We start from the raw sequence: 8,019 nt of genomic DNA, 5'->3' as shown, positions 1-8,019 counted from the left end.
CTGAGCTGAGGCATCCTAGCTGCTCCTTCGGGTTTTCAGTTGCCTTTTTACTACCCCTTCTGGGTTTCTCCTCTGAGAAAACTTTTGGAAAGTGCTGTTTCTCCCCGCTGAAGCTGGCTGCAGTTGCCCCCATCCTGAGTCTGGCTCTCTGGCCCAGCCTGGGCTGAGTTTTTTTGCTCTGGCTCAGTCTTGGTCCAGTGTCTGCTTCTTTCTCCCTCTTTCTACCTTAAGCTGCCTGGGAGCTGCTGCACCCTGTGACTGTAAATGCCAAGGCTTGGGATGCAGAGAAATGATAAAACTTAGTTGGTATGAATGCTCATTATTCCCATTTCATCACCGTATGTATCATCTTAACACACTGCACCCCATAACTATGTATAATTATTAGGTCTCAGCAATTTCAAAATGCAGTTTTTCAAAAGCAAAATTAAACCAGTGAGATTTATTTTCGTAATATATTTATTCTGTATCCAACACATTGTTGCAACACATATTTCCCCTAAAACTAACAGCCCCCATCACATTTCTGTGCTGGGCAATAAGACATGATGCTGAACTCCACCTTTGCCCCAGTCCCATACAAATGAAAGCTTCCAGAATCCCCTAGTCCTCTGAATAAAAAGAGTCCATAACTGCTCTCCTCTGGCTGCCATTTCTAGGAAGAGGCCCCTATCCCAGGCAGAGGCACCGTCCCCCTTAGGACAAGCCCCCAAACAGGCAGATGATCATTCATTTATGGAAATGAGAAGGTCATAAGGGACTCTGCCCAGCAAGCACAGCGTAGGCAGATTCTGATCCCACCTTAATTTAATTAGGCCTTGTTTATTTAATTAGCCCAGAGGTATGTGTCCTCAGGCAGGAATTTGCTGCTGCCTCTGAGTGTGCTTTTGTCTGTGGGAGGAGCAGAACTGTGGTCTACCCTATATTTTTGAAGAGTTTGGGGTTAGTGATCTGGATGCAATGCACTCTGGGGACCGGAATTCAGCAGCCATTCCATTCCTGAATTTGGACATGAGTGAGTGCGGGCATGAGTGTGTGCAGGTATGTGTGTGGCTCACACCCAGGCTCTGGGTGTTAGACTGAATTGTCAGGCTGGACCTGCCACCAGTTTGCTTTTTCTGGCCTCCTACCTTCCTTAAGAGAGAAGAGCCATTCCTATAGTTTAACAACAGCAGCAACAACAACAAAACGAAGATAATGGCCCTGTTGCTGCACTGGATTTCAGTTTAATCAATTTTTCAGGAGGAGAGGTACCAACCTCACTTCTCACTGATGTCAGCACTGCACAGCCGAATGCTCTCACCCCAGTGACCTCCACCCTAACCCTGCCAGGTGTGAGGATGGGGGCAGAGGTAGAGGCAAACAGGACCTGTCTGTTGGTAGAGAAGGTGGGCCCTTTTTGTCTTTTGCAAAATAATTGTTCTTAATGGAGGGGAATAGCAGAGGGCATGCGGGGTACAGTGTAATGTTTCTGTAGGATACATACATACATACATACATACATACGTGTGTGTGCATACATATCTCAAAAAGCACACTTACCACAATTTCTCTTGGTTAGCTCTGTAACTGTTTCCAAACAGTGCAAGGTTGGTATAACCAGCTCCATTTTGCAGAGGAGAGAACCAAAGGCCAGGCCGTCGTGGAGACTAGTCTAGGTCTCCTTTTCTTCTAGACTTACGCTATCCAATATGATAGCTACCAATCACACAACAATCGCTTGCACTTCAGCATGTTAAGTATTTGAGCTGACATGTGGCTAGCAAATGCTTAGAACTCCTGGGCAGGAAGAACTTGAAATGTGGTCACTCTCAATTGAAAGGAGCTATTAAGTATAAAATACTTAGAGTGGAAAAAGGGGAATTTTCAGGTTAAATGAGATGCCAAATAGAAACTAAATATATTATTACTATTGTTTTCAACAACAGTTTTTTTGTTTTTGTTTGTTTGTTTTGGGACTGGGTTTCTCTGTGAAACAGTCCTGGCTGTCCTGGAACTTGCTCTGTAGCTCAGGATGGCCTCTAGCTCTCAGAGATCCATCTGCCTCTGTCTCCGTAGTGTTGGGATTAAAGGCGTGCACCACCACTGCTGGGCACTTTCATTCTGATTTTTGAAATCCCACATGTGTTGTAGTTTTTAACTGAGACATACTGATTCATAACCATGCAGTACGGAACACTAAGTTGATGCACGTATACCGTGACCAAATCGGGACAATTGGCAGTTATAGCTTTTTAAACACTCACCATTTCTTGGCAATTGGAGCCTATGAAATACTCTCTTCTAGTCTTTTCTAAAATACATAAGCAGCTGTAAACCATAGTTACCCGAGCGCTGAGTCTGCTAGTCTGCTTTTTTCTGTCCCTTACCCAACCCTGCTCTGTGCCTCCCTCAACCCTCTCCTGCCTTCTAGCTATTACCATTTCATTTTTGTCTTTCGTCATATGAGGGAAAAAAGGCAGTGTTTATTCTTGCATGGTTGGTTTATTTCATTTAACATAAAGTCTTCCAGTTCCATCTATTTGCTTTTTAAATGTGATGTGGCGGCCATAAAATTTAAAATTGTAACAGTGTTCCGGCATACATTTCCATCAGATGATAGCACTAAACCATGGCAGATGTGTTTTTCAAACCTTGGCCATCCAGTCACCCCTAAGTTACCCCTCAGAGTGCCTCAAGACCCCTGGGAGGTGAGAGGAAAGCCCGGCAGATTGCATAGTTGATAACCTGGGTTTTCATGTTTTTCTATTTCACCGTGAAAGGGAAAAAACGGAGCACCATGGTGATGACCCAAGGAAGGACCAGATGCTATCAGATATCCCAGAGGACTCTAAACTGTGGTCTCCTGTTAAAAGGCTTTCCTAAATTTATCCGAAAAAAAGCCAGGAAAACTTTACCTTCTATATCCAGGTCAAGGGAGTACGTACCTAGAGAGTTGTTGATAGGGTTAGACTTCTTGGGAGAGAAGGCCAGGAGCCAGCAAAGCGTAGGCAGAAACCGAGCCAATGAAAACAGACAATTCACTTATGCTTTTATACATCCAGTCGTGCAGCAGATACTAATTGTCTGATTCATACTTATTGCCTGCTGTATCTTCCCTTGTAGATCTTGTATTCCAGAGGCCACAGGAAACAATATACAATAAGTAAATAAATATGGTGATTTCAGATTCTATTAGGTTACAGGTTGGCTGCTATAACAGGCAATCAGATGATCATGTCTTAAGCAAGAGAGAATCTAATTTCTTTCTCGTATAACAATCTGGGGGTGAGCAGTCTAGGGCTGGATTGGCGGCCCTCTGGTGTCAGGAATCCAGGGACCTCTGCCTTGCTGATCTATTGTAGATCTGTGGGTGTCAGCAAGGTCAAAGGCAGAGATTACCATGGCCTCTACATTTAGATGAGATGGAAAGTATGGTGGGTGTGGGGGCTGCTTTCTTTTCAGGATGTGATCTGGGGGTTCATTCCTAACTTAATTCATATTCCATTGACTGGTGCTTAGTCATATGATGATTCTAGAAGCAGGAAGTTGGGAAAGGGTAGCCTTTTAATAAGAAAACAAGAAACAAAACAAAAAAAAACTCATAGAACAACTTGAACCCGGGCTATTGTTTAACTAACTTTTATTGTGTTTGTTCTCTGACGATTTCATCAATGTATAAAGTGCATCTGGTTATAGGGACCCTCACCCTCTCATTTCTACACGTTCTACCCTCCTTTCTCCACATCCCTTTACTGCATTCATTACTTGTTTTGTTGTTTGTTAGAGATCAACTGAGTTTAACCAGGATCGTCTGTATGACCATGGGTCTGGGAATATTCATTAGAGCCTTATGGGTTCCCCAGTGATTCACAACTGAAGACCCTGACTGCCCCACCCCCCGGAGTCCTGCAGTTTCCAATAGTTCAGCGGAGGGGACTTGTAAACAGGAGAAGGATGCAAGAGAGGGGAAAGAAGATGAAGTTTCTGTGATGGCATTTAAGGTAGTCATCGATCTCATTATAGGGGAAGGGCGTTTAAGGTAGCCTCTCCACTATTGCTTAGATTCTTAGTCGGGGTCATCCTTGTGGACTACTGGGAATTTCTCTAGTGCCAGGTTTCTCATCGAGCCCACAATGGCTCTCTCTATTAAGGCATCTCTCTCCTTGCTCTCCTTCTCTATCCTTCCCCCAACTCAGCCTTCCTGAGCCCCCATGTTCCCCCCTCTTCCCCTTCTCCCCTCCTTTCTCCTGCCTTCCTCCCCCTCCCCCATGCTCCCAGTTTACTCAGGAGATCAAGTCTATCCATAGAGCCTTCATCCAGTAGCTGATTGAAGCAGAAGCAGAGACTCACAGCTAAGCACTGAGCAGAGTTCAGTTGCAGAGAGGGAGGAGTTATGAGCAAAGGTGTTGGAGAAACCTACAGAAATAGCTGACCTGAGCAAGTAGGAGCTCACAGACTCCAGACTGACAGCTGGGAAACCTGCGTAAGACTGAACCAGGCCCCACGAATGTGGATGACATTCTGTGGTTTGGGCAGTCAATGGGGCCACTGGCAGTGGAACCAGTATTTATCCCTAGTGCCTGAACTGGCTTTTTGGAGCCCATCCCCTACAGAGGGATACTCTCTCACCCTAGATACAGGGGGGAGGGCCTCAGTCCTGCCCCAAATGATGTGACAGACTTTGATGATCTCCTGTGGGAGGCCTAACCCTCTCTGAGGGAGTGGATGGGGGTGGGATGGGGAGGTGGGGGGGTGGGAGGGTGGGAGGGAAAGGGAACTGGGATTGGTATCTAAAATACGATTATTTTTAATTTAAATAAAATAATAATAATAAACAAAAGAGATGATGTTTCTCTTACACTCAGCCCTGGGGGGACTGAAGAATCTGTCTTCAGTCTGTCGCCTCTAGTGGTTGCCTTTATCTGAATTGCTTTAAACTAGAGCAGAGACAGGGAACCTGGCCTTGGTTCATGGTCCTCTCCTTTACTACTACTTATTTTCTGTGTCTGCTTATGGAAGAAAACCCCTTAGGCTCCCTGGCCCACCTGTCTCCAAGGTTGTCATCAGGATGAGATGGAAGGGGAGGCTTGGGGATGTGTGTCATGGGCAAGGTCAAGTTCTGGGAAAGGGAGCACAAGGCCAGGGCCAGAGGGATTCTAGAACGTCATCTCCGTGGTCACGGTTGCAGCTGGTGAGTTTCCTTAAGTCCAGGCCCCTGTACAGATCTCCACTGTAGTTTTGAACAATTTTCTGTTTCTCAAAATACTGATTTTGAGAAACCACGGCTTTGTTTGTTTTCATCATAGTAGTTGCTTAAAGCTGGGCTCAGCAACTCACCCATGACCCTAGCACTGGGAAGATAGAGGCAATAAGATTAGATCAATATCATTTAGCCAGTTGGAGGCCAGCCTGGGCTACATGAGAGCCTGAATCTTAGTGTTCTTATTGCTGTGAAGAGATACCATGACCACAGCAACTCTTACAAAGAAAACATTTAATAGGAGTAGCTTGCTTACAGTTTCAGAGGTTAGTCCATGGCGGGAAGCATGGTGGCATGCAGGCAGACATGAGAGTCCTCCATCTTACAGGCATCAGGAAAGAGACTGAGACACTGGGTGGTATCCTAAGCATAGGAAACCTCAAAGCCCACCCCGAGGGACACACTTCCTCCAACAAGAGCATACTTACTCCAACAAAGCCACACACGCTAATGGTGCCACTCTCTATGAAAAAAAAAACAAACAAAAACAAACAAACAAAACTAACCAACCAAACAACAATAAAACAGAGGCTTAGATATTTCTAGAAGATTCTTGTCATGGAGTCTATGTCTGGGTGTGGAGTATGAGCTGCGCTCAGTGAGACATTTAGGCTGTGGGGTGACAACTCTACCCTCTGCATCTCTTTAGACTGTGAGTGTAGAAACAACTTTAGAAGCCACCATTTTCTGAATTTCTCCCACGCCCCTGTACGCACCTGCTGTCTGTGCAGGGTGCCCTCCCCTGACCTAGTGCAGAATTTTGCTTAGCTAACTTTCTTTGAGACCATTCTGCATGAATATCATTGTAGTTTTTTTTCTCTTTCTCTTTGCTCCCAAATAGAGATTTACTACTTGTAAGTTGTTCAGCCTTAGCTTGGCTTCTTTCTGGCCAGCTTCCCTTAAGTTATCCCAGCTACCTTTGAAAAGCCTCTGGGCTTTCACCTCTGTGGCTGACCCCGTGAACCCTCTTCTCCTCCTCTTCTGGCTTCCCCCTCCTCTCATTCTTTCTTCTATTTATCCTCTCTGCCTGAAAACCCTGCCTATCCCTCCCTCTCCTGTCTAGCTAGTATTAGACCCATCAGGTGTTTTAGGCAGGCCAGGCAACACAGCTTCACAGAGTTAAACAAATGCAGCATCAAAGAATGCAAGACACTGTTGCATCATTAAACAAATGTTCCACAGCATGAATGAGTGCAACACACCTTTATTTAATATTCCACAACATATAATTTCCGTGCCTGGAGGATTGGGAGTGGGGGGAGGGGAGTGGTCAGGCAGCTTCCTTAACTCCAGTTGCAACCCAGTTTCAATTATTTGCGTATTCACTTGCATCCACCTATCCATTCACTCTTCTCCACCCATTCTTTCAGTGAACTTTTGTATTGTGAGACAGTCTTAAGTAGGTCAAGTTGGCGTCAAGGGTAACCTCTTATATTCATGTTTATTTCTCCCAAGGTGCTGGGATTAGACTGAGATCCATTGAGCATCTGCTGTAGGCCGAGTTTCACAGACGTATGAGGCACAGTGCAAGAACAGAGATGACAAAAGCCCTGTGTTCGGTCCCCTGAAGTGTGGTACGTGTGGTATCATAGAGCAGGGCTCTGGGTGCCGTGAGTACTAACGGCGTGGTAAGGATGGCTGCCGAGAAGACGACACTCTACCCAGGACTGAGGCCAAGGAGATTCTTCCTATAAGCTCACATACTGGCATTGAAGCCTGAACCGCAAAGGGGTTGGGAGAGGGCTTTCTGAGTAGACGGAACACTGAGTACAAAGCTGTTTCAGGGTAGAGAATTTGGCAGGCTGTGGGAACTGCAATCTGCTTTAATGGGCCCAGAGCATAGAACACAGGAGGGAGCAGAGAGGGAGGAAATGATGCCAAAAGGAGACTGTGATGGAACATCCCATCAGTCATGGCCACGAGTTTAGGTTCAGGGAGACCTCCTCACGGAGTGTAAGACAGAAGAGGGGTGGTCACACCCGCGGGGACTGAAAGCTTCTTCCAGCCTTGGGGGAGAATCCAAGCCGAGGCAGGCAAGACTCGGAGGAGGAAGAGAGCAATGGGGGCCACAGCGAAGACCTGACGTCAAGTGGTGATTGTGACAGAGAGACAGACAAGGAAGGACACTCCTGAGGAGTAAGCCGTGGCCGTGTGTGCTAGGTGATGAAGCTGAGGTTGAAGGAAGTTTCCATGTCTGGGCAGCAAGAGTGCCATTGGCTTTGTTTGTTACCTAGGAAGGGGGGCAGATTTGCCTCTCACTGAAGGAGACCAATCTAGGCAGAGGTAGACCCTTGGGAGAACTGGGTAAGTGAATGAGTTCCTGAGAGGATGGAAGGAGGGAGGCAGAAGAGAGGCCACACCCACACCCACACCAGAACCTGGGGACCTGAATTCAATGAAAAGCAAAGGCCAAGGAACTAAAACGGCCACATGGTCATGCACAGTGCCACATGCTTGGAATCCCAGAACCCAGGCTGGGCTACTGGGGAGAGCGTCTTCAAAAATGAAACCAAAGGAAGCAGCCAGAGAAAAACAAACCAAAACAAGACAAAACCAAATGTGGAGTCCTGGCAGCTGTAGAGACAGAATGCCAAGGAAATGCTTCTAGACCAGTGGCTCTCAACCTTCCTGATGCTGCAACCCTTTAATACAGTCCCTCGTGTTGTGGTGACCCCCCCTCCCAGGTCCATTCCCCCTCCCACCCACCCCCACCCCCCATCCTCACCCCCACCATAAAATTACTCCTGTTGCTACTTCATAACTATAATTTTGTTACT

Source organism: Phodopus roborovskii, unplaced genomic scaffold (genome assembly GCF_943737965.1).
Source record: "Phodopus roborovskii unplaced genomic scaffold, PHOROB, whole genome shotgun sequence".
Taxonomy (NCBI): Eukaryota; Metazoa; Chordata; class Mammalia; order Rodentia; family Cricetidae; genus Phodopus; species Phodopus roborovskii.
The sequence above is the reverse complement of the archived record's forward strand: the minus strand, read 5'-3'. Positions refer to the sequence as shown.